Raw genomic sequence first — 27,857 nt, 5'->3', positions numbered from 1 at the left:
CAGAGGTTGAGGAATAGGGCTTAAAAAGTTCCAACCACATAATCATGCCTTGTTCTTTCTTGTGATCAGCCCCCATCCTGAAGCTTCCTAGGGACTGCTAGCCACCAGTCATCTCATTAGCAAACAAAAAGACACTTATCACTTTGGAGATTTTAAGGATTTTAGGAGTTGTACACCAGGAAACTGGGTGAAGACCAAATACAGCTATGTGTCACTTAAGACAGGGATCCCAACCTAGACAATACCTTTCTGGACATAGAAACGGCCAAAGATTTCATGACGAAGACGCCAAAAGCAATTGCAACAAAAGCAAAAATTGACAAACGGGATCTAATTAAACTAAAGAACTTATGCACAGCAAAAGAAACTATCAGCTAAACCAGACAACCTACAGAATGGGAGAAAATTTTTGAAAACTATGCATCTAACAAAGGTCTAATATCCAGCATCTATAAGGAATTACAAATTTACAGGAAAAACAGCCCCATTAAAATGTGAGCAAAGGACATGAACAGACACTTTTCAGAAGAGGCATACACACCGCCAACAAGCATATGAAAAAAAGCATCACTGATCATTAGAGAAATGCAAATCAAAACCACAGTGAGATACCATCTCACACCAGTCAGAATGGCTATTATTAAAAAGTCAAAAAATAACAGATCCTGGTGAAGTTGCAGAGAAAAGGGAACACTTATATACTACTAGAGGGAGTATAAATTAGTTCAACCATTGTGGAAAGCAGTGTAGTGATTCCTCGAACTAAAAGCAGAACTACCATTTGACCCACAAATCCCATTACTAGATATATACCCAAAGAAATATAAATCATTCTACCATAAAGACACACACACACATATTTTCATTGAAGGACTATTCACAACAGCAAAGACAAGGAATCAACCTAAATTCCCGTCAATGGTAGACTGATAAAGAAAATGTGGTACATATCCACTGAGAAATACTATGCAGCCATAAAAAAAGAATGATATCGGCCGGGCACGGTGGCTCACGCCTGTAATCCCAGCACTTTGGGAGGCCGAGACGGGCGGATCACGAGGTCAGGAGATCGAGACCATCCTGGCTAACACGGTGAAACCCCATCTCTACTAAAAAATACAAAAAATCTAGCCAGGCGAGGTGGTGGGTGCCTGTAGTCCCAGCTACTCGGGAGGCTGAGGCAGGAGAATGGCGTAAACCCGGGAGGCGGAGTTTGCAGTGAGCTGAGATCCGGCCACTGCACTCCAGCCTGGGCGACAGAGCGAGCCTCCGTCTCAAAAAAAAAAAAAAAAGGAATGATATCATGTCCTTTGCAGGGACATTAATGGAGCTAGAAGACATCGTCCTTAGCAAACTATAAGAGGAATAGAAAGCCAAATACCACGTATTCTTACTTGTAAGTGGGAGCTAAATGATGAGAACACATGGACACATAGAGGGGAACAACAGATACTGGGGCCTACCTGAGGGTAGAGGCTGGGAGGAGGGAAAGGATCAGGAAAAACAACTGATGGGTACTAGGCTTAACACCTGGGTAATAAAATAATCTATATAACAAACATCTGTGACACAAGTTTACCTATATAACAAACCTGCACATGTACCCCTGAACTCAAAAAACTTTTTAAAAAGACAGAGATCTGTTCTGTAATGTGCATTGTTAGGCAATTCTGTCATTGTGCTTACATCATAGAATGTATTTATCCAAAAGTAGATGGTATAGCTGACTATGCACCTAGGCCTATTACGCCTAGGCTACAAACCTGTACTGTATGTTACTGTACTGAGTACTATAACAATTGTAACACAATAGTAAGTATTTGTGTATCTAAACATAGGAAAGGTAATACATGTCACTACGACTTTATCACCACCACAACTCACAAGACCATGGAAATTTTTCAATTCCGTTACAATCTTACGGGAGCACTGTTGTATGTGTGGTCCATAGTTGACCAAATTTTGTTATGTGGTGCATCACTGTATATTTTTCACAATTTCACAGATATAAACTGAAAAAGGCAAGACATTTTAATGTCTCATATACAAACTTTTTTTTTTTTTTTTTTTTTGAGATGGAGTCTCGCTCTGTCACCCAGGCTGGAGTGCAGTGGCCAGATCTCGGCTCACTGCAAGCTCTGCCTCCCGGGTTTACACCATTCTCCTGCCTCAACCTCCCGAGTAGCTGGGACTACAGGCGCCTGCCACCTCGCCCGGCTAGATTTTTTGTATTTTTTAGTAGAGACAGGGTTTCACCATGTTAGCCAGGATGGTCTCGATCTCCTGACCTCGTGATCCGCCCGTCTCGGCCTCCCAAAGTGCTGGGATTACAGGCTTGAGCCACCACGCCCAGCCATATATAAACTTTTTAAGCATTTTATTTTTAAAAGATATAAGTAGGTTTAAAATTCAATCTAATTTAAACAACAGATTAAGAATTTATAAAATTGAGTATCAGACACATCTGAGGGAGCCTTACTTATGTCTAGTTCTTCTTCTCTTCTTCCATGGAAGCTTCTCTTCTATTCTTGTTTATTTAACCTCAGCAGAAATAAGAAGCAAGGTAGGAAGAGGAAGAAGAGAAAGCTAACATATTTCAGGATCTCCTATTTCAGGCACAGAGCTTGTGGTAGACTATAAACAGCCACATTTCTTTGCAGCTCATTCTATCAAGCAGTGGAATCTACTTTTCGACTCCTTAAATCTGGGCTAATCTTATGCCTTGCTTTGATTAATAGAATGCAGCACAAGTGGGAGTTCTAAGCATAGACTTCACGAGGCCTTGCAGCTTTCTCTCTCTCCCTCTTTATAGGCTATGCCGTGTGAACAGCTCTGAGCTAGTTCACTAGAGAGGTCCCATGAAGGAGAAACAAGGTAACCAGCTGATAGCCTGACAACTGCCAGACAATTGACTGAGGCCATCTTAGACCACCTACTCTCTGTCAACTGACTGATACCACAAGAGTGAGCCAAGGTCAGACCAGCAGAAGAACCACCAAGCAGAGCCCAGGCTGAAGTGTTGCTCCACAGAATTGTGAACAAATAAAATAATTACTGTTCTAAGCTTCTAAGTTTTAGGATGGGCTTTTATTTGTCAATAAATAACTGATAAAGTGCTTTACATGGTTATTTTACTTAATCTTAATAAGAAACTTATGAAATAAACATGGCAGACCCAGGGATTGTGAGGCATGAAATTTATCCAATTTGGGAAGTTTTCATTAGGAAAAATAGTACACATAATATAGAAAGAGGAAAATAATACAAAATATACATACAAAGGAAGTAAACACATAATTACAAATCCAAAAATATCCATGATAACTCCAGTACCACCCCACATAAGGGCAAACGCGATAGAGGAAAAATCAGAATGGAGACCACAGGCTTAATAAAAACAGATAGCCGTATGAACACATGGCTTGGGCCGTTCGGGGGGCTTCATTCACTAAGCCTCATTAACTTCACAGGACATACACTTCAACAGTTAGCATTACTTTATTTAACAAGAGGAGCTACAATTCAGTGGCTATCACTTGCCTTGGGATCACATGGATGGCAAGCTGGAGAGCCAGGATTTGCACTCAGGTCCCTTTGTTTCCAAAACATATGCTCTTTGCAATACTCATGCTACCTCCCTACCAATAGATCACATATTCATTTTGACCTTGTAATCTACTCCACACCAAGTTTTATATCAATTGAAAACATCTCTACTTCAGGATCCCAAAACATACCCCACTGCAGAGCCTATCTAAGCACTTCTCTCTCATGAGGTATGTTCAACAGCCCCATGATGTAGGAATAAGAGGGCCTGGTTTCTTGTCCATTTCTCTGATTAGATGAAGAAATTGCAAGGCATATTCCCTCAATTAGGGACACTTTTTGGCTTCCTTTTTTTTTTCGAGATCCCTTTCACCATATGCCAACTTCCTCATGGGCAAGTTTATATAATTCCAGAAACATTGAGTGCAGCTATCTTGCTCTCCTACCTATTTTATGCCCTTGCCTTTGCATTTTTTCATTCATTCTATTTGTATCAAGTTTCTTCAAGTGCATATATTAACTTGCTTATGCACAATAAGCCCAAAGTGAAGCCAGGTTTTAATAACGTCTAATTAATCATTCTGTGTTCAGCTATACCCATCACTGCTCACTCTCCTTTCAAATGACCTTCACTAGAAAACTAGTAAATCATTACTACAACATGGAAACCAGATTTCTTCTCTTTTAACATTTAAATAGACTGTTTGTTTGCAAAGAATTCCTAGCTTTTCACCTCACTTAGCTGATACGATCAGCTGATCATTTGTTTTGCAGGTCAGTTTCAAAGTCAGAAGCCCTGATCAGCAGTACTGTAGTAGTTTATTCAGTGTACCTATTCCTATCACAGAACAAACTTTCTGCGTAAGGTTTAACCTTGGAAGAAAAATGGAGAATATAGCTGAAGCTCTCTGTAGAGGTTGTACTGGTGGTGACTTAAAAGCATGCCAGGCAGCCTGGTATAGAGAAAAGAACACAGGAAGGGTTCGGAAATGGCCACATGCCATCTCTGGGTCTCAATCTAAGACAATTGGCCTGGGTGACATTTCTGGTAGCTTCAGCTATAAAATTCTGTCAATCTATTGACTTTCTCCTTATCAAAGTGATCTTTAAAAACAAAAAGTTCATTCTTTTTTAAATTTCCAACTTTTATCTTAAATTCAGGGGTACATGTGCAGGATGTGCAGGTTTGTTATATAGGTAAACATGTGCCACAGTGGTTTGCTGCACGGATCATCCCATCACCCAGGTATTAAGCCCAACATCCACTAGCTGCTCTTCCTGATCCTCTCCCTCTTCCCACCCCTCATTCTCAGTAAGTATTTTTAAAGTATGGGAATTCTAAATACACAATCTTCTTAAAGTTAGGCCACTTTGAAAAAACTTCAAAAAGCCTCATCATAATGTATTTTAAAAAGTAGGCCACTTTGAAAAAACTTCAAAAAGCCTCATCATAATGTATTTTAAAAAGTAGTTTTAAACAACAGAATAAAGATAACGAAGAATAATGTAGGTAATAAATGTTGTCACAAATATTGCAAATAATGGCAAAATAATGGTTCATTTCATCTTTATCTATACATTGGTCTTTGATTATCTGAACTAAACTTGGAAACAAATCAACGAAATGTCCTGTAAAGGATTTTTCATAACTTACATATTGTATAAACCACTAGGCTAGCTGTAATTCTTCAACTTCCAAGTAAAATAGTCCAGGTTGAATTTTAATAAAATTCCAACTGATTCTTCCCTACCAGAATAAAATATGATATTTGGTTGAGCCAAAACTCACTTTTATATAATTTGTAACTGCATACATACAATACATTTTAAAATGTTGACAATAACATTCTGTTAAAAATAAATGCTTTTCTGATTTTTTCAAGTTCATTTCCCACATATATACCTTTTCGTAAGTTGTTTTTTAAAAATAACATTTAGAAAATTATCGTTGTAGTAACAGTAAGCCAAACAGCATAAATCTAAGATCCTATAATGCTAAACAAATTTTAGCATCATTCTCCTCTAACTTATTTCAACTTCTATCTCATTTATCAGTTGTCTTTACAACAAGCATAGTTGGATATGACAACTATAAAAAAGAAGTAAATGTTCCATCACAATGTCACTATGACCTATGGGGCTGGACCTGTGGACCTCTAAGTAGTCCATGACTCCCTAAATTGGGAAAGAAAATGTTATGCATATGTGTATTTCCTCTAGGACCAGTAAGATAAAAAGCGCAGCAAGACAAGTAAATCAAAATTGTCTGATATGTTCTTAAAGTTCCATTCAAAATCACCTTAGAAAGTAAAGCTTATGCAATGAGACAAAATTTGGTGGGGACACTTGCTGTAGATAAGGCTGGACTCTGTCTTAGGTCCAAAGGAGGTGACCAAGCTAAAACAGATGCCCTTACTGAGTAACATTCTGAAGTGACATATTTTATGTTGCCCAAATGGCACATCTGAACAACTGACTGAGAAGCAGAGGTTAACCAGGATGTTTCTCCTGCAGTGGATTAAAAGCACAGATGTTAACAATTTAGCCACTGAATTGGTCTTTGGTTGTCTGAATCAGGATTCAGGTGAAGCAGAATGGGCCTTGTTAAAGAAGGCTAGGACACAAAGACTCACCCAAGTGGAGAGGTGATTTGGAACAAGTGAAGGACATCAAGTTGGCAAGCCTACATTAGGCAAGGAGTAAAGTTAGCTAGAGGTGTAAGTAACTAAGCTCTTGGAATTATAGAAAGACGTGGCAGCAGATAAATTAAAACCTAGCCAACTAGATTGTTCTGGAGAAGCCTGTTGAATCCAGGCAGCAACCAGCACCAGACTAGCTGGGCTATCAGAAAAGGTGGAAAGAAAGTGATAGTGCAGAATTTTGGTCACAATGAACAAGAAAAAGGCTTATTAATAGAATCAGACAAAGGCATAGCAAAACCAACGTAAGATTGATTTGTTGTGAATGACCAGACTAAGTCACTAAGAACAGGACTGGCAGAAAAACCTAAAGCAGGGCAGAACCCACATGCAGGGATTAAGTGGCTTCAGCTCTGAAAAAAAAATAGCAGTGTGCCAGGAAAAAATGCAAAGCTAAAATGAAGGGTGGGATTTACTTAGATTAGAATGGGCAAGCATGTAAGCTGAGAGAAAACTAATGTCAGGTGCCAGTCACAAACACGGATGCAAGGAACACTTTATTCCCTTAGCCCACCTCTCAGTTTAACAAAATTCTTTCTCCAGTTTCCTTAAACTAAATGAGGAAATCAGTTTACTGACTTGAATATTTATGAGCTTTATTAAGTTACTTGCTCCCAGAATATTAGCCAAAAGAGGGCCTCAACCAGCACAGGGATCTTTATCCTAGTGACTGACCATATCAGTTATCCAAAAGAATATTCACAATGACCACAGGACAAGCTGTAAAACTTCTGTCCTTATTTTAAACATGTAATTTTCAGAATAATATTTAGCTTAAGCTTTAAACCAAAAAGCAAAAGAGTAGGGGAGGGGAAAGCATGTCATTATAGTACAAAAAAAACTGACAAGTCAAATTCAAGTAACTCCTGAGTGCTAGTAATTTCAGGCCCTTAAGTAATTTGCATCTTCCCTCCCTTTCTCCTTACACAAATGCTGAAAAATAACTCATTACACGTCAACAAAAAGTATTGTCCTAGTATACAGATATACAAGTGGAGTCCTTATATACAATGTTTTATAATATTATGTATGTATTTCTTTATAAATAAATGTTAACATAAATTATGGCATCCAGAAAACTTTATTTCAAATTCTTGCACTATACACCTTTGCAAACACTATAATGCTTAATAAAAGCTCATGTGAAGATTTTTTTTTCCTGGAAACTAAAGAAGCATGAAGACTGTCAACCAGTCAACAATCTAATGTAATTTAAGATGAAAATGGGTCCATTTTGTTCCTTTAGGAAATCTCCTAGAGATAAGGCTGAGGCAGAGAGAAGCCTCACTCAGTAAGAAATCAGTATATGTTTAGATTTATGTTTGAATTGGCTTGGTATTCCACTTGTTGGGAAAAGGTAGAGTTAATCTTAACCCCATACTATTGCTGGTCACACCTATATTCCAGCCCCATTTCAATTCAGAGTGCCCTCCTTCTCCAACAAACATTTTTGTGTAACTGCTTTGTGCCAGGAATTGCACACAGGGCCAAGGATGCAGTGTTGAAGTGACACAGGGCCAGCCCTCATGGAACCTCTGAACTCACAGGCTAATAATGTGCATAAGAATCACCCAAGGGGAATGTTAAAATTCAGATTCTCAGACCCAGCACGGGTCCCCAAAGCTTCCAAGGATTCTGATGCAGGTGGTCTTTAGGAACACACCCTGAGGAACTGGTCCAGATGAAGCCCCCTGCAGATAGATCCTGTAAGTGTCTGCTACCACTGAATCCCCAGCACTGACCACATATTAGATATTTCAGTACATATTAAATTAGTCTATGAACAAGAGATGGAAGAATGAAGAGATAATCCCTATTCAGTGTGGCAGGTACAATGATAGAGGTGCCATAAAAGCATAAAGAGGATCAATATAGCTTGGGTAGAAACAGGGACGACTTCCTAGAGAAGGCAGCCCTTGAACAAGTCTTATAGGATGCATAGGAGGAAGCCAGGTAAGAAAGGGCATTACAGAGAGAAAACAAGAGCAGAGGCAGTGAGAAATAGTAAGATTTAGGCAGAAACTACACGTTTTGTTGCTACTGGCTCTAGAGGCAAGAAATGCTGGAACTTTAACACATTATCTCTAACCCTGATAGCCCTCTTCCAGTTAAGGATGATTATTCCTGTTTCACAAATAAGGAAGGCGAGGCACAGAGAGATTAAAGTTTGTCCTAGGAAATGATATCACAGTTCCTCAAAAAATTAAAGCTAGAATTACCATGTGATCGATCCAGCAATCCCACTTCCAGGGAATACACCCAAAAGAACCGAAAGCAGGAACTCAAACAGATATTTGTACACCTATGTTCATATCAGCATTATTCTCAATAGCCAAAAGGTGGAAGCAACACAAGTGTCCATCATGAGATGAATGGATAAACAAAATGTGGCACATACATACAAGGGAATATTATTCAGAATTTAAAAGGAAGGAAATTCTGATACCTGCTACCACACAAATGAGCCTTGAAGACATTATGCTAAGTGAAATAAGTGAGTCATAAAGGGACAAATATTGTATGATTCCATTTATATGAGGTACACAAAAGAGTCAAATCCATAAAGACAGAAAGTAGAACAGTGGCCACCAGGGAGTGGAGAAAGGAGAAAATGGGGAGTTTATGTTTCATGGCTACAGAATTTCAATTGGGGAAGATGAGAAAGTTCTGGAGATGGATGGTAATGGTTGCAGAACAATGTGAATGTACTTAATGCTTAAAAATTGCTAAAATAGTTAATTTTATGTTAAGTATATTTACCATAATAAAACAAAATTTATATAAATAGACATAGATTTATATTATAGATGTATATAGATATCCTAGGGGCTGCTTTGAGATTCAAGCCTAGCTCTGTATTCTAAAGGGAGCGACTAGTTTCACCCTCAGGCCCAAAATAGGAGAGGTTTAAAGAAAGGACCTTGGCCAAAGCTACCAACAACCCGCCAGCATCTGAGAATTATAACATTAATTAGCAGTGACTGGCATCTATCAACATTTCTATAGATATATGAACATTGAAGAAAAATCCATCAGTATAAAAATGTTAAATGACAGGAACAATATGACATATTAATCCTGAGAGCAACAGTAAAAGATAGTTACACACTTTCATCTCCTCCTTTAAACTATAATAAATGCAAATGAATGAGCATATTAAGTGCTTCCTCTCTCTTTTTAATCACTACCGTGCCATTCCAAGCATAGAGATTTTTTTACAAGGTGCAGCAAACAGGTAACAGTTATGAAGGTGGTAAAACAATATGTAATCAGATGACAATCTAGAGCCAGGATTGGTACTCTCCAGCTGCTGTGTCAAGAGTTTGACTGGCCAGGGCAGGCTGCAGCACACAGCAGTGCCATCTCCCCACCATCCTCCCTGCTCCCTCCCCCACCCTGCCACATTGCAGCTGTGCATCAGGGGGTGCCAGGAATTGAAAGGCGCATTGCCTTGAATGATATTTTTGCCCTCATTCCACATGCTATTAAGTGCCTCCTACCTCCAACTATCACCAGCCGGTACATCAAAAACATGGCAAAAGCCTGTCACTGAATTCATTCATGGCATTTGCTGCAGCTTTAAAATACATAGAAAAATCAAATGCCAACCATCCTTATTCATATATGAGAGGAGAGCTATTTGGAAATTGTTCTACATTCACCTTTTACTACTAACAGCAAATCCAAATGCCCAGCCACAAGCCATCTATCACGTGGCCTCACATTGGTACAGAAGCACAATCTTAATATATAATCATCAGGGTTTGGGTGAGGTGGAGTCAGGGGAATGGGGCCAGGTGTCGGTACTTCTTCTATTTCATCTTGTTGGGGTTTAAAGGCCCCTTGAACTTTGTCCAAGGCCAGACCTTCTTGTTCTCCTGGTCTCCTCTGCCATGCCTATTTCCGTATCAGGACCTTCAGGTGAGGGGTAACAGAAGTAAAATTGCTCCCCTTGGAGCCAATGCCTTTTCTCCCGGTCTCTGCTGCTTTTCACTACCTTCCCCAGTTCCTGTCTCTTCTCTTTCTTGTCACTTGTACCCAGATTTTAGGTGTCATTGGGAAAGTCTTTCTTCTTATAGCGGCTCAGGCAGCATGCCTTCCCATAAACACCAATAGCTTCATATGCTTCTTCAACCAAAGACCACTGCAGCCAATCAGAGCACTGCTTTTATTCCAGACAGATAACTAATCAATCCTTCCATCACCGTGCAATAGAAAAAACTCTTCAGATTCTAGGTTGATTATTACTTGATAAGCTACTTAATTACTAAAAAGCATCTGTACTGGCTTTTTTGTTGTATTTTTCTATGTATGTAGAACTGCTCCCAAAGTCTGAAGTTTCCAGAAATCCTATCTTCATGTTTACAAAAACTGCATTTACATAAAACAGATGTCAGGAGGAAAAAGTTTTTCCACTGCTCTCTTAGGTTTATTTCCTGGAGGTATGTGAATTAAACTGACAGAAAATAAAATAGCACGAGAAAAGAAGGAGTTTCTTTACACGGGCAATGCACATATATATGGGAGTGCCCAATGACGACTAACTCAAAGGAGTGGTTAGAATATGAGACTTATATACCTAACTTTGTGGGGAAAGAGGAGGAAGCTCCTATGGGAAAAACAGGTAGGCTTCCTTAGAAACGGCAAATCAATTTTTAGGAGAGCAAACGGTAGATAAGAAAGTTGTGATAATGTGTGTTTATGAAGGTGAAAGTGGTCTTTCTGTCTTCTTCAAGGCCATGAAACTCTCCTGGAGACAGGATTTATGGTAGCCTCATTTCCCACAAGTTGCTGCTTTTAGTCAGATAAGGGAAGCTCCAATATGTGTTCTTGAATCTCAAATGTCTTCAGCTTAAAATAAACTTTGTACCAACTCAGGGATTCCCACAGGTCCCCACTCCAAAGATGAAGACCTGGAGTGGGTAGGTGTAGTTGTTGTACAGACAACATAACCTGTCTTCTATAATATCGGAAGGGAAAGGAACATATAAGCCATAAAGTAACTCTCCTGATATGTATATGGCCTTCAGGTTTATTCTACTTATGAAAGCCACCTTCTATACAAGTATTGAACCCTCTTAATTTTTCTCATTCCAAATATTACTCAAAATTATGTGCTTACTCATTTATTCCTACATGTATTCTCTATTTCACACAAACACACACACCATATTTATCAAGATAATTCTGACAATAATATATTCTAAACTCCATGCAGGATTCACACTTTCTCAAATAATTGACAAAAACATGCATTCCTTAAGTTCATATGTTCCAAAAAGCACTTAGCTCACTGTCCGAACTGGAAATGGCTTAATTACCTTGGGACAAAGGGAAATGGTGGGGTGAGACAGACAGGAAGAGAGAATGAGATCAATTCCTTAAAACACAAGAGTTAGAGCAGGGAGAAACCTTGGAGAAAATCTGATTCAATCCTGTCGCACTACTAATGAGGAAACCGCTAAACCTTAGAAAGCTTAAATCACCTGCCCAAGGGCATACCACTACCTGGTGACTGAGCCAGGCTTCCTGGCTGCAGTCGTGTGTGTGTGTGTGTGTGTGTGTGTGTGTGTGTGTGTGTATGTATGTTTAACCTCTAAGAGAAGCACTGAAAATTTGTGTTAAAAGGCAATTTCAGATACATGCTTCAACGGTAGTGGTACTGCAAGAGCACCTAAGAGAACTTGAATCAGTCACTCAAATGATACTCTACTCTCACTTTAATAATCTCCCCAGAGAGATTGCCTCTTGGTAGACATTTCTGTATTGATTTAAGCCCAGTTCTACAGATCCTAAAGGAGATGTACTCAGTTCCTTTTATTGCTCTTTAAACCCTCTTGATTTCCTCAAAGTCCATGAGGAGTTTCTTTCTCTCACTCTCTACCCACCACCACCATTGAATATTTCAAGAAAAAAACATTTTAAGGTTATTTTTAAATGCCATTCTCCTTTTACATTTCTCCAAATTTCGTGCATTGAGCTGTATTGCTTTTGTAAGCAGAGAAGAAAAGGCAATAAATATTTATCTTTTAATTTCCATTATTCTATGTCATCTGCACATCTCATAATTATTTTAATCATTACTTTAATCATTTAAATCTTCCTTTAAAATTCAAGGCAAAAATTAAGACCTCCCAAAAACACACATGTGCACACACACAAAAAAGCCTTTTTTCTTTTGCTGATTTTTTTTTTTTCAATTTTGTAGAGATGGGGTCTCTCTATGTTACCCAGGCTGGTCTCAAACTCCTGGCCTCAAGCAATCCTCCCACCTCAGCCTCCCAAAGCGCTGAGATTACAGGCATGAGCTGCCTCACCAATATTTTCTTTTCTATTGCTATTTTGTTGTGGCTTTCAATTACATATATGACAGAATACCAATACTGCAAACCTACTGTTCCTTGCATTTGTTACTCTCTTGCCTGCTATCATCCACCCAGGGATTAAAGAAGGCAGGGAAGATTGTATGTCATGTTTGTCTCCACCTTGCCAATATTCTATGGACTGTAGCCTTGGGAACAGAACTCCACCTGCCTTTTAATTCCTTCAATACCAAGTCTTCACTGTCAATTCACTTAGTCATCACCTAGGGCATAAAATATACTTTGTGAAGTATATCAGAATACCAAACACATATAGCTCTGCAAGTACACAGGTGGACTGCAGGGTCCATCCCCTCTAGTTAAAGAAAGGAATTTTCCTTCTCTTTACTTCCCCAGGGCTGGTAGTACTTGTCTCATCTCTGTGGTCCTATATTTCTCCTGACAAAAGGTTTGGCTCCAGACACCATCACTTGGGTCAGGCCAAACCAGTCTCTAGGCAGCAACACAACACCTGCAAGTGGTTTGATTGTCCCTCTTGCCCAGAAATATTTTGACCTTGTCTATTATTTCCAAAGCCATTTGTTCTAGTTTACCTTCTCAATCAGCCCTTCTCCAGGATCTGTCTTAGATAACTTGCCACAAAATTTTTTTGTTTATTTTTTGACTCCTTCTTTTGTTCACAATGTTCTCCCACAGCAGTCTATTATGGGTTCGTAACAAATGAGTCCCCACATTTACATCAAACCTACCTCGGCCTAGTCCTTGTCTTCAGGAAGAAGTACATTTACACTCTATAAATCAACAAGAAAAACTCTCCGAATAGGAAGCCTATGAAAAAGCTATCTTTATTTCTCGTTTTGTAAGAGCCCATTTCGAATCCTGAAGTATTCCCATTTTACTAAGTAAGTTGAATTTCTACATTTTCTTCTACTCTTTCTTATCAGAAATCCTAGTCTTCTTCCCTGACTTTTCTTCATAAACAGCATGTCTGTGTCAGAATTTGGTGGTTAATGAGTGCTAACCACTCACCTGTCCAAGAAGTCTGGGTGCTCCCAAACCCATTGTTTTACCTTTCAATGAAACAGTTCAGAAATTTCAGAAGCTCATCTGTTTACAATGAGCCTACCTAGTTTCATCTGAAATACATTCACTGGTATACTTTAGTATGTATGTGCTTTATCAGAATTCATCTACTTCATTCTATTGTATAAGTTCTAAGTAGTATGATCCCCTTTAACACTTTAGAAATCTGATTACAGTTTTACTTTTTTAGCTCTCTTTAAAGGATAGGATAGGAAAACGCATCTTAAATTGCACAGCTGCACTCTCTGACTCAAGCTACCTAGCAACTGTCAAAATACAACCCAAACCACAAAGGTGTTTGAAGCTGCATGTGAAAGCTTATTCTAACAGAGATACTGCCAACTCTTCTACTGTCACATGCAGCTTGGCATTTCAGCACCAATACAATAGGGAGACAGCTTGAGAGTGGGAAAAGTGTTCTGATGGCCTAAAATGTTTGAACATTCTCCTTTGCATTATTCAGAATATAACATAAATGCATAATTGGAGTCAAAGCAGTAAGTTCCATGAATTACATGAGGAAAAATGTTATTAATTCCAGTTCCTCCAAATTTCAGTTTCAGTGAGTACATGTCTACATAAAAATCCAAATATCTGTGTCTCTTAGGTAGAGTATTTAATCCTGCTCCTCAAAACTCATGTTTCAGAGTCTGCTTGGAAAAAGAAGGTAAAAATAATTTGCCAACTGCATTGCAAGGAAACTACAGTTACCTTTATGCCTTCCAGAGGTCAAATAAAAGCCATTCTCTCTATAAAAATAAAAACATATATTGTATGAAAGACCCACTAGAAACTGTTAACAGTATTTGCCTCTGGGGTGCTGAGAATCTGGGGCACTGAGGATCTGGGACTTACCATTTATTATATGTTCCTTTATATTGTTAAACTTTTTTCCATGTTCACTTGTTGTTTCTAAAATATGAAACAAACATTAAAAATAAGCTAACTTGAAGGTTGCACAGGTTTAATAATGAGATTATTCCCTTGGGATGAGGAATGGGAACATGTGTATGCTGGTACCTGCAGACAATCATAGGTTTCTACAGTAAACACTCCTCCACCACGTGCTTTCTGATCATATTTAAGAAATACAGCTGTTCTCACTGGGACTACTGAGAAAATAAACTGGAGTTCTATTTTGAGAATTCAAAGTACATACCATTCATGCAAACCAAAGAACACACATTTATTCAAGGACCCAGCCTACTACTTCATAGTTGTAAAACGTGGAAAAGAAACCACAAGTCTCATATCAGCAATACGGCTGCACAACTCTTCAAATCCTTCTCTAAAGAATTTCCATTGTATATATTAAACCCACAAAACATCCCTGAGGATCTATCATCCATATATGTCTCCACCTTGCCAATATTTACTATAAAACCACAATACTTGTGCAACTTCTTTGCTTTCTCACCCTCCTACCCCAAACATTTGTACTATTTTTTCTTGCCTGAGCCAAATTAAGTTAGAAAATAACTATTTTGTAAATTACTGGGCACTCACCCATCACATTACACCCCAATTGTCTTCAGTTCTTTATTCCTTACCATATTTGTCAGCTTCTTGAGGTTTAGGGGACTCTATCCTATTTATACTCACAACCCCAGCACTTACCATAGTAGGTCCTCAATAAATGTGTTTTTAAATCTAAATAAATTCCTCCCCAAAATGATTCCTAATTTTAACTTTTAAAATATATTTTCCTGGTGATTTGCCTTCTGGTCATCTGAATACTCAGACAGAAACCTAATATTTGCTTCTCTCGTACTACTATTAATATTCCCCCAGGGTTTGATTAGTTGCTCTCTACTCTATACAGAGCCTCCTAAACATAATTTGCCTTCGCAATTATAATGATCTCTATATGAATCATCTCCAAATCTAATTTTCCAGTCCTGATTGTTTTCTCTTATTAGCTAATCTTTTACTTCCTGTACTTATCAAATACCTCCACCAAATGTCATGCAGACACATAATCCTTGAAATGGCTAAAACAAAACACTTCATTTTCCATCCAGAGTCCAAAAAACCTGGAGAAAGTGTATATATAGCCTATTTTAATAGCGTAGTTCAGAACAGTACTTTCAGATTTTTTTCTTCAAATTCTATTTTATTCCCCTCTTCCTCTCAGAGTAAACTGTCCGACCAGACCCTAGTTCTTTTAATACACCCATTTCGCTAAATTTCCTAGTCTGTGGACCCTAATTTCAATTAGTATCAAGTGCACTGGGGAGGAAACCTCACCTTTCTCATTTATTCTTTTGGCTATCCCACTTAGCCTTGGTGATTTTCAAAGGATGGAGGAGAAATGAAGAAGTACATACATACAGAGGCATGTTGGAATGTCCCCGGGATGTATGTAGTTATTAACTTAACTCAATATTCTCATCTAATTTACATTTGGGGGGATAACTTTCTCTACGATATATACTATAGAGAGTGAAGCTTAATGAAATCATCTTGGCTGGAGATAATGTAGAAAAGATAATCACCTACATATTATGGGGAGGAAAGGTAATCAGAGTTTTAGGATGGAGTGGTAAAGATATACGTTTATCTAAAGGAGGCATGGGCTTAAAAACTACTGAGAAGCACTGTGTTGACGTTCTTTTACCTGGAATACTAATTCAAATTCCCAAGAAAAGCCTGACCACGTCCTCATTCTCTGTCCCTCCACACCAGTCAATCTTTTCTTTTCTTACCAGGCTCCTTTATGCCTTATTTTTCCATGGAGATGGCTTTCACCACTTAATGACCAACATTTCTATGCCAATTATCTCACTTCTCCTACTTCCAAAGTCTAACTCAAATGTCCTTTCTTCCTGGTCTACTTAAAAGAAATACTCTGTATTCTTCCCTCCTTAACCCTCTTCAATTACATACACTTAGCACGTGTGTGTAAAATATTTGTTTTAGTATCTAATTGTCAAACTTGAAGAATCTTTGACTTGTCATTTTCCTGAATAAATTGTATGCCGCCCCGTCAAAGGTGGGAATTCAGAGCTCTTGTGTCATTTTTTCACCTTCATCTTGATTTTTTTATCTCATGGATGTTCTACAAGTATTAATTGATTCAAATCTGAAAACACAGCCACAAGACTGAATAACTTGTTAATCTACCAGAACCTATACACACAGCACCAAAACACTCACCTATTATCTGCCTTGAGCTGAACTGGATAAGATACCAATATATATAAATAATATGTTGAAGTCTGTCCTCCAATATCCTTGCACTGACAGGAAATCTCTATGTCTCATTTTCTTTCTTCTGAATAAACCATCATTTATAATGTCTAAATGACTTCCTAGGAAAATCGAGATGACCTTTAAATCCAAGAATTCCTTCAATCATTTCAAGAAATGCCATATATGAAGTTATAAGAACAGAATGCAGAGAGTTTAATCCTCTAACAAACTAGTTTTTTCAGGTAATATTTACTTTAAATACCTTTCCAAAGGCCTACTATATTGATTCACTGTATTCAGAAAGCTAAAATATAACACTAAAATTTTAGAGCTTATATTAGAAATCCTTAGCCACAATTTCCATGAAGTAGATTAAAATAATGAAAATGATAAATAAGTTAAATAACACAAAGATCCTTATAATCTTAGACATTTTATACTCAGTTTCTCAACTCCACTTTAAGAGTGACGGTAAGTGTAAAAGAATCATTTAAAATGCAGAATATGGTATATGTACTCAATGGAATACTGAACATCCATAAAAATAAACTATTGCTTCACACAAAAATACAGGTAAATCTCACAAATATTATGTGGAGGGAAAGAGGCCAAACACAAAGATGCATATTATATGACTCACTTATACAAAGCTCAAAAATGGGTCAAACTAACCTATGGGGTCAGAAGTTAGCAGAGTGGTCACCTTTAGGATGAGGCAGCAACTGGGAGAAGGTGTGAGGGTAGCTTCTGGGATGCTGACACCATTTTATTTCTTGATCTTGGTGCTGGTTACACAGATGGGTTCACTGTTTTGAAAATCCATCAAATTATCTATTTGAGATTTGTACCACTTTTCTGTATATATATTTCAAATAAAAGTTTACTTGCCAAAAAATAATAATAGTAATGTCCATAAGCTTCTTCCTAATGAAAAATTACTTTACAGAAAATGTGTACTTCTTAACAAAACCCATGGGTTAATTTCTAATTGCATAAAACTTGATGTGTGATAAAATAATAGTGCAATCAATACATGTTCCTCCAAAATGAGTAAAATAATTTTTAAATATGGTGCTGCATTGCCTAGTAAAAAGATGAAAAACCTGATTCAGAAATCCATGATTAATGTTAGCATTATCTGTGAAACTAGAAAGTCACAAATGTTCCTTGGTTCTGTTTCAACTATTTGCAATAATAGTAAGTTTCTATATTCTTCACCAGACCTACTAAAATTGTTCCTTCTCCTTTCAGATCTAGGAAATCTTTCAATTTGGAAGTATGTAAAGTTTTGGGAAGGACAACCAAATGGAAGCAGAGCATTAGCAAAGCCTGGGATGGAAACTTCCTCCACTATCCATCTTGACCTTTACTTTAAGTCAAAAGTGACTTCAGGATACTCCATTTGTGTTCATGCCAACTGTTTGAGATTTTCCTTGTGGATTCTCATCATGCTTCCATTGTGATCAACAAAATAGGATAATTAAGAATTATTTCTACCTTGAAGGAGCTAACAATATAGAAGGAAGAACACATGTACCCATACCCAATAATACCTGTCTTCACACAGGAAATATCTAAAGTGATATGGTAGTCTATAAAGAGAAGATATGTGGAATAAAAATGTAAGTTCTTTTAATTAGAAATTAATCTGAACCTTGAGGGATGTACAGAATCACACAGGAAGAATGTAAGGCAGAAGGGGGAAATATGTGGCAAACGCTGGGCAATGCCCAGCTAATGCATGGTCCTTCCATCTTCCATAGCCGTGGTGGACATTACTAGTCAATCATTGCAATCTCTTGCTGACTTGGTTCTGAGAATCAGAATCCTTCTCAACATAGACCTGCTCATTGCCACAATTAGCAGAACAGTCACATAAGATGAAATCTATTTGCCATCCCTGGTGTAAGATAAAACACCCAGATGAATAAAGAAACATGAGAAAAATAAGCAATATGGTTTGGCAGGAGAGGCTATAAAGGAGTAACAGAATACAAGTACGAAAATTTACATTAAAGCCAGATCATGGAGTGCTAGAGTGACCTGAATGCATTAACAAATTTGGATTCTTTCCTATTCCTTACTGTCCAGCAAATGAGGCTCAGTGTTAAATATAACTCTGTGCATGTATGTGAAATGAAAAAGTTCTACCTTATAACTTTCTCCCTCAAGGGAGAGAAATAGAGTTGAGAAAGCATATGACAGAGGTTCACAAGGCAGATGTGGCATAAGGACAAGAGATAAGAACAATTTTAGGTGCTGGTAATGGCCTCATTGATAGAGTTGATTGTGGATCTGAGAAAGGAATCAAGAGAGCTAATGGGTTAGAATATGGGTGTTGAGAAATCACAAACCACAAAAAAAGGTTAAGTACAGGTTTATTAAGAGTGAGCGAGGAGAAAATAGAATTATAATGAACAGACAAATGAGATAAGAGAGATTCAAAGTTTGCAATTTTGAAGCTGGAACATTAGTTCCCAGAGATTATATGATCCTTTGAGAGACAGTGTTTAGAGGTGCTGATGGAGGATGACAATTTTGAGGAATGAGATAGTGAATGATAATAATAAAACTAAAGAGTGTGAGAGAGTCCAGGAGATCAGTGGAAAACATTAATTTGGATGAGAAAAGTCAGAATGCCAGCTATCCACTAGCCTCCAGAGAGGAGTAGGGTTCCCAGAGATGGCACTGGAACAAGAGTTTAAAGCTTTAGAAAGAGGAATCAAGAAGAAGCGTGCTCACCCTTTCTCCTCAAAACTAGAATGAGGGGTAGGAGAATAAACAAGACTATTCACAGATCATGTAAGGGGCAGGTAAGCTATGGTAATAGGGGAAGATAGGAGGAATGATAAAGAAAAAGGTAAGAATGTAGGGGAGTTTGGGCACAAAACTTAGCAGGCATTCCTAATGGGCAATCTCAGATCCTATGAGGCCAAAAAATTTGGACTTACTGAAGGCTTCATTTTCTCCCAGCTATTCTTAAAAACATAGTCTAAAACCTTCTGAGCAGTTTTTACCTAGAACAAGAATGGAGAAGGTAAGATCTTCCCTACATGTCTTCAATAAAACCAAGCTAATACATATAGCAATAGACCACTTGATTTCCAATCAATTGCAAGGGTCTCAGTTCTTAAAAGGCATCACATCATTTCTGCTTCATTTTTCTTTCTTCAAATCTACAAGTATTTGCAGAACATCGGAAGTTACCTTGACATTTCTTACAAAACTAAACATGCCCTTACCATTTGATCCAGCAATTATACCTCTTGATGTTTACCCAAATGAGTTAAAAACTATATTCACACAGAAGCCTACACACAAATGTTTACAGCAATTTCATGCATAATTGCCAAAACTCAGAAGTAACCAAGATGTCCTTCAATAAGTGAATAAATAAACAAACTGTGGTACATCTATACAATGGAATATTATTCATTGTTAAAAAGAAATGAGCTATCAAGCCACAAAAAGACATGGAGGAACTTTAAAGGCACATCGCTAAGTGAAAGAAGCCAGTATGAAAACACAATACATAGTTGAGTCCAACTATATGACATTCTGAAAAAGGCAAAACTATGGAAACAGTGAAAAGATCAGTGGTTGTCAGGGGTTTGGAAGAGGGAAAGGGGATGACAGGCAAAGCACAGGATGATTTTTAGGACAGTGCAACTACTCTGAGTGGTGCTATAATGATAGATACATGTTATTATGCATTTGTCAAAACCCATAGAATGGACAACACAAAGGGTGAACCCTGATTTAAACTATGAATCTCTACCTATGGGTTCATGAAGAAAAAAAATAAAAAATATAAATAACTATGGGTCTCAATATATTGATATTGGCTTATCAAAGTAACAAATGTATCACACTAATGCAAGATGTTAATTATAGGGGAAACTGGGGTGGGTGGGATGTGAGGAGTATATGGGAATTCTCTGTACTTTCTGCTCAAATTTTCTGTAAATCTAAAACTTCTCTAAAAAGTAAAGTTTATGAACTTAAAAAAAGTTAGCCCTGAAGTGCTGAATAAATTTAACTACTTTCCAGGACTTTGTTTCTGACTTACACCAAATTTTGAAATATACTTCTATCGTCACAGGTAGCAGCTTTTTCCACGATCTTCCACTAGAAGATTAGTTGTATTCTGTTGTTTATTCACATGGCAAAGAAATAGGCCATCTCCCTCAACTGATAAAACCAAACAAAGAGGACTACAAGGGAAGCTAGGGTGCTATCGTCCATTTGGGTTCCACATATGAGGATCATTGGGGCACACATCAGCTTAAGAGTTGCCCCCAGATCATGGCATCTGCCCTGCCCTTCCTTACTGTGCATCCATTTCAGGAGCATTTACTCATCCTAATTCTAAAGAAGATGATGCTGAGAGTAGGATTTGCTCTTTCATCAGGACTTATTTGAAATAAAATGGACCAGTTTGAGTTGTGCCAAAATGCCTTACCCACCCTCAGTCTCCCCACAACACACAAAGCAAAGTAGCTTAAAAGGGTGAGCTTCTGATGATGAAATGGAGAAGTTAGTGAACAAGCCTACATAAAAATTCAGGCTTGAAAACATATTTTATCTCACCTATGTTTTATGTAGACAGATCTCTAAAACTGACAATATTAAAATTATTTTCTCACCGAGAGGCACGCTATCTGCATTTTAATCAACCAATGAAGTTTTACAAAATCTCTAATGATGAAGTGCCTTCCTGACCAGACATGGGGAAAGTAAATTGGGTGCAAAAGAGCTTCCATAGAAGATGAAACAAACTCTCTTTAATTCATCTCAAACCTTCAAGCTCTGTTTCAGAAATGCTTCCAAGTTTCAGGGTGAAATAAGGAAATTTCCCTTTCCCTCTAGCCAACTATTTCATTTACCCTTCTTAAGATACACTCTTTCCTTAGAAACCTAGAATCTTCTATATTTATATATGACCTTGCACTTTCTACTATAATACTTAGTAGACAAGAGAATAGACTTCCACTGCCAGGTTTTAAACAGTTCTTGTAGAGAAGAAAAATAAATTGAACCAGAGTTACTGCTTACATTTTTTTCCTAGAATTCATCTCTAATAGGTATTTCTAGCTCACTCTCCAAAGATTAAAATCACAAAAGAAATGAAAAGGAAGCTTTAGAACATACTAATGCAGTTTTTTAAAAAGTAATAATAGTATATGTGCGTTTGGCTAATGGGAAGCAAAAAATAAAAATAATATATGGATAATTTTGCTGAATAGTCTAATGGTCTTAAAGACTCTCTGGAGATATGAAATATAAAACCTGTTTCTTCTAACAACATTTTACTTGATCATGGACTGCATTCTTGAATTGAATATTAAGGTGGCTTGTTAGAATTATTATTTAGAAGAGGGGTCCCCAATCCCCTGGCTACCGACCAGTATCAGTCTGTGGCCCATTAAAAACCGGGCAGCACAGCAGAAGGTAAGCTGCAGGTGAGCAACTGAGCATTAACAACTGAGCTCCACCTTCTGTCAGACCAGTGGCGGCATTAGATTCTCACAGGAGCTTGAATCTTATTGTGAACTGCATATGTGAGGGACCTAGGTTGCATGCCCCTTATGAGAATCTAACTAATGCCTGATGATCTGCGGTGGAAATTTCATCCTGAAACCATCCCCCCTTCCCTTGGAAAAATAGTCTTCCATGAAACCAGTCCCTGATGCTGAAAGGGTTGGGGACTACTGATTTAGAGCATACGTTTGTTTGACAGAAACTGATTCCAGACTATTTCTAAAGGTTGTTTTCAAAGATTTTTGTAAAAGTACCCTGTTCAGAGTTGACAGGGAGGTATCAAATAACAAAATCTTGTGTTAGTGAAATGTTTTTCTTTTTAAATATTTAGGGTAGTATTGAGAACAACTGCTTTTCAAAAATAGATGTAAGAAGAAATAATGTGGTGTTAAATTCTTTTGTAAAAGTTGACAACAGCATGAGAGATTCAAAAACTGAACAGAGTAGATATATAAGGCAATACTTTTCCATTGAATAGTATTCAACATAAATGCATAGGCACCAAAACAGTATAAAAATTTCACAATTTTACTCATTGTCATATTTCTAAGATAAAGCAGGTTCCTAACAGAATTCTTAACAGTGATCTCTCTAGATAAATCAGGGAGAAAATTACAACTGAACTATTGATTCTACTGTGGGTCAGGATGGTGACCAGCCCTGGCTCATGGTCTTGACACATCCAGACAGAACTAAGTCAGTTTTTCTGCAAATTCCCATCTCTTCCCCTGTAAAACAAGAAGTGTACCGAGGCATTCCATTGCCACTCACCCCCTTAAAGTCAAATTTCAATCATTTGTGACATACGTGTTTATATTCCTTTGATTAGTGTCTCCAGAATGGTATAGAAGTACCCAGCATACATAGAAAGCTTTTAAAATTTTTTCAATTCATGATTTTTTTCTAAAAGAAACTGAAAGCATACCGCATGTTATGTTCTTTGTGATCCAGTACTTTTCAAGTTAAAACATCATTATTTTCCTGAAAAATCCCAGCCTTAGTCTTCTCCAACACTAAAACTGAGGAAATAATAGCTGTCTAAATTTTTCTGCCACTACAGAGTAAAAGTGAGACATTACTAAGAAAAGCATTTAGAACTCTTATGATTCACTAGTTGGTTAAGTGTTTTTCTTTGGAGAAGCTAAACGCTCTTCGAAAGTAGAATAACATGGGCCCTCCCATCTAAGTGAGGAGAGCAGAAGGCAGTTTATCATACTCGACCTCTTGACATAGCCAAAGGGAAACTGAAACTCTAAAAGATGATTAGCTAGCATCACTAGAAATAACAGAACTCAAACAAACTGAGCTCGCAGGCAAGAGCTTCCTGAGAAACATGCCGCTCCCTTCAAGCCGAGAGCAAATGCTAGATATTTTCATCTTTAATTTAACCTAGCAATTTCAGCTACTGAGGAAAGAAACTTTATATACCCCATACAAATTTTAGAATGTAAAAATTATTAAACACACAGCTGAATTCAATATAGGAATGACTACTCTTTGAAAAATAATCACAGTTTATAGCAAACTTTGAAAAATGTAATTGGAAAAAAGGAGCCCCTAATTTCAAACAAATGCTGCTGTTTCCCTTCCCTGGTGATGCTAAATTGCATAATATTCTAATTGGATGCATATCTTCTTCCATTTTCAAGGCAGATAAACGATTTCTACGATAATTAAGGATTAACATAGCTTTTATAATAAAATCCCAAAATTTTTCCAGAAACCTAATTTTAGTTAACAATTTTACACACTAACTTTGTGCACTGAAACCAATCCACTCACTTAGTTGATTCAGTGGGTCACCCGCCAGTCATAACTAGATGCCTTTCTACAGGCCTGGCCCAATCCCAGCTCTCCATCCTTCCTCCTTCAGTTCCCATCCTTAGCTTAACCAAGCTGGAATTTTGGTATCTATCTTCTCTGCAGAAAGTAGTGAAGATATATGACCTGAAGTCAGCTGATTTTGAGGCGCAATTCTAACATACTCCTGATGTCCTTCTTCCTTTCAGAAGCCACTGATTTCAAGAAAATGGCTAAGCAGACAGAGACCACAGAAAGAGGTAGCAACTGAAAACTACTGTCAAACTTGATTATTTTGTAGAATATTTAAAATATACTTACTAATTAGGGAGCAAAGTTTACAAATTGTACCAACATTCTGCTTTTTTCATTAATGCATATAAAACCGTTTATGTTGGATAGCATGCCAGTCTTTTGTCCTGAGATCCAGAGTCTCATTTAAATTAGGATATCCCATCTTCACCTCAAATATGACATGGCTACATCCTAACTCGTCATTAGTCTCGCAAACCCCATGACTCTGACCTTCTGAACTGCAACCTTAAACTTTAATGCACAAGTGGCCTCTCTTTCCAAGGAGACTCTAAATTCTTTCAGGAAAGAGATCATTATTTAGATTTTTTTTAATCTCTCACAAAAACTGACACTTAATACTTGACGGTCAGAATCTGCTCAGTAAAGCCAGGCACAGTGGCTCACACCTATAATCCCAGCACTTTGGGAGACCAAGTCAGGAGGATCACTTGAGTCTAGGAGTTCAACACCAGCCCAGGCAACACAGCAAGACTTCCATCTCAACAAAAAAAAACTTTATAAAAATAAGCTATCTGTCGTAGATTGTGCCTGTAGGAGGATTCCTTAAGCTTAGGCGATCCAGGCCACAGTGAACCATGATCATGTCACTGCACTCCAGCCTGGGCAATGGAGAACCCATCTCTAAAAAAAGACAATTTGCCCAGTAAATATTTTTCAATCAATACATCAGAAATAGTAAAATATGTAACTTAACAATATAGGAATTTCACTAATTTGCATAACTTGATTATTTGGGTGGTTTAAATACTCTGATTCCTGGAATACAGAAGACCTGTTTTATTAGCGCCAACAAAACTTTAGCAAGCTTAAGTTAAATCTCCTTTTATTTATTCTATATATTCTAAGACAGAAGTGACAGACAGTGAATTGAACAAGAGTAAGGATTTTTTACAAACACAGTAATTTTAATAGGAAAATTGGAGAATGATTTAAAAACTGGCCAAAAATAAAATTTATGAGTTAAATCGCTACTTAGCTTTCTACTGGCAACAGTCAAAAATATTTATTTCTATAGATATCACAAAACTTTGTTTAAAATTTCAATTTATAAAATGCAACAACTTGTGATTTCTACTCTCCAAGGGAAAAAAATTCATTTGTAACATACTGTGGACCAACCTGGGAAATAGGTAGATTTGAATTCACAATGACATACTATCATTACACTGCAGTAGTCTTACTGGCTCCTGCAGAAGTCATTAAAAACTTGTACAACTGAAAAAAAGTGAGTTAATACTTTAAGAACAAAAATAAAATAAAATAAGAATATTTTGAGAGCATTCTATATTTCTAATATCATTTATTAAATGCCTATTATGAGCCTGATGATTTACATACATGGTCTCATGTAATTCTCACAACATCACAGTAAATTGCTAGTTCCATTTTAGAGGTGAAGAAACAGAGTCTCAAAGAAATCAAACAGTTTGGCCCAGATTACAAACTAGAACATGACATAAAGTGTTTGGCTCCAGTCCCAAATTTGTCCTACCATATTACACAGCTCCTATTAATAGTGGATATCAAGTTTTCGCTCTATTAAAAATGGCCTTTGCAAACTCATAGAGACAGAAAGTATAATGATGGTTGCCAGGAATGGGGAGGGGCGGAATATGAGGAGTAATTAATTATAAAGGGTCAGTTTGGGATGACGAAAAAGTTCTGGACATGTACACTGGGAATATAACAATGTGAATATACTAAGAGCCACAAAACTATCTACTTAAAAATTGTTAAAATGATAAAATTTCTGTTATGCACATTTTAACACAATGTCTTTTTTATTACACTTCATGTTCTAGGATATATGAGAAGAATGTGCAGGTTTGTTACATAGTTACACACATGCCGTGGTGTTTGCAGCACCCATCAACCTGTCATCTACCTTAGGTAGTTCTCCTAATGCTATCCCTCTCCTAGCCTCCCACCCCTGACATGCCACTGTGTGATGTTCCCCTCCCTGTGTCCATGTGTTCTCATCGTTCATCTCACACTTATGAGTGAGACCATGCAATGTTTGGTTTTCTGTTCCTGTGTTAGTTTGCTGAGAATGATGGTTTCCAACTTCATCCACATCTCTACAAAGGACATGAAGTCATCCTTTTTTAAGGGTGCACAGTATTCCATGGTGTATATTTGCCACATTTTCTTGATCCAGTCTATCATTGATGGACATTTGGGTTAGTTCCACATCTCTGCTATTGTGAATAGTACCGCAATAAACATACGTGTGCATGTGTCTTTATAGTAGAATGATTTATAATACTTTGGGTATATACCCAGTAACGGGATTGCTGGGTCAAATGGTATTTCTGGTTCTAGATCCTTGAGGAATTGCCACACTGTCTTCCACAATGCTTGAACTAATTTACACCCCCACCAACAGTGTACGAGTGTTCCTATTTCCCCACATCCTCTGCAGCATGTGTTGTTTCCTGACTTTTTAATGATCGCCATTCTAGATGGTATCTCATTGTGATTTTGATTTGCAATTCTCTAATGACCAGTGATGAAGAGCTTTTTCTCATATGTTTGTTGGCCACATAAATGTCTTCTTTTGAGAAGTGTCTGTTCATATCCTTCACCCACTTTTTGATGGGGTTGTTTTTTTCTTGTAAATTTGTTTAAGTTCTTTGTAGATTCTGGATATTAGCCCTTTGTCAGATGGATAGATTGCAAACATTTTCTCCCATTCTGTAGGTTGCCTGTTCACTCTGATGATAGTTTCTTTTGCTGTGCAGAAGCTCTTTAGTTTAATTAGATCCCATTTGTCAATTTTGGCTTTTGCTGCCATTGCTTTGGGATTTTAGTCATGAAGTCTGTGCCCATGCTTATATCCTAAATAGTATTGCCTAGGTTATTTTGTTTGTTTGTTTGTTTTTTGAGACAGAGTCTTGCTCTGTCGCCCAGGCTTGGCTCACTGCAAGCTTCGCCCCCTGGGTTCAGCCATTCTCCTGCCTCACCTCCAAAGCAGCTGGGACTACAAGCACCCATCACCAGGCCCAGCTAATGCTTTTTGTATTTCTTAGTGGAGACGGGGTTTCACCGTGTTAGCCAGAATGGTCTCGATCTCCTGACCTCGTGATCCACCCGCCTCAGCCTCCCAAAGTGCTGGGATTACAGGCGTGAGCCACCGCGCCCGGACTGCTTAGGGTTTTTATGGTTTTAGGTATTATGCTTAAGTCTTTAATCCATCTTGCATTAAATTTTGCATAAGGTGTAAGGAAGGGATCCAGTTTCAGTTTTCTGCATATGGCTAGACATTTATTAAATAGGGAATCTTACCCCATTGTTTGTTTTCCTCAGGTTTGTCAAAGATCAGATGGTTGTAGATGTGTGGCATTATTTCTGAGGCCTC

The 27,857-nt window shown here is 37.7% G+C and overlaps 1 protein-coding gene and 1 long non-coding RNA gene across 3 annotated transcripts in view; both read right to left on the bottom strand.

Annotated features, from left to right (window-relative positions):
• PLCL1 (phospholipase C like 1 (inactive)) overlaps positions 1-27,857 on the bottom strand; it is a 347,516-nt gene that overhangs the window by 280,885 nt on the left and 38,774 nt on the right. The gene's annotated exons all lie outside the window — the stretch shown is intronic.
• LOC108581378 lies at positions 13,739-26,447 on the bottom strand. The gene is made up of 2 exons (XR_001893508.3): positions 16,808-26,447; positions 13,739-14,563 (listed from the first exon to the last, which is right to left on the bottom strand). It is a non-coding gene; the product is annotated as an uncharacterized LOC108581378 (long non-coding RNA).

Source organism: Papio anubis, chromosome 10 (genome assembly GCF_008728515.1).
Source record: "Papio anubis isolate 15944 chromosome 10, Panubis1.0, whole genome shotgun sequence".
In the NCBI taxonomy this organism is placed as follows: Eukaryota; Metazoa; Chordata; class Mammalia; order Primates; family Cercopithecidae; genus Papio; species Papio anubis.
Note: the sequence above shows the minus strand (reverse complement) of the source record. Positions and strands in the feature narration are given on the sequence as shown.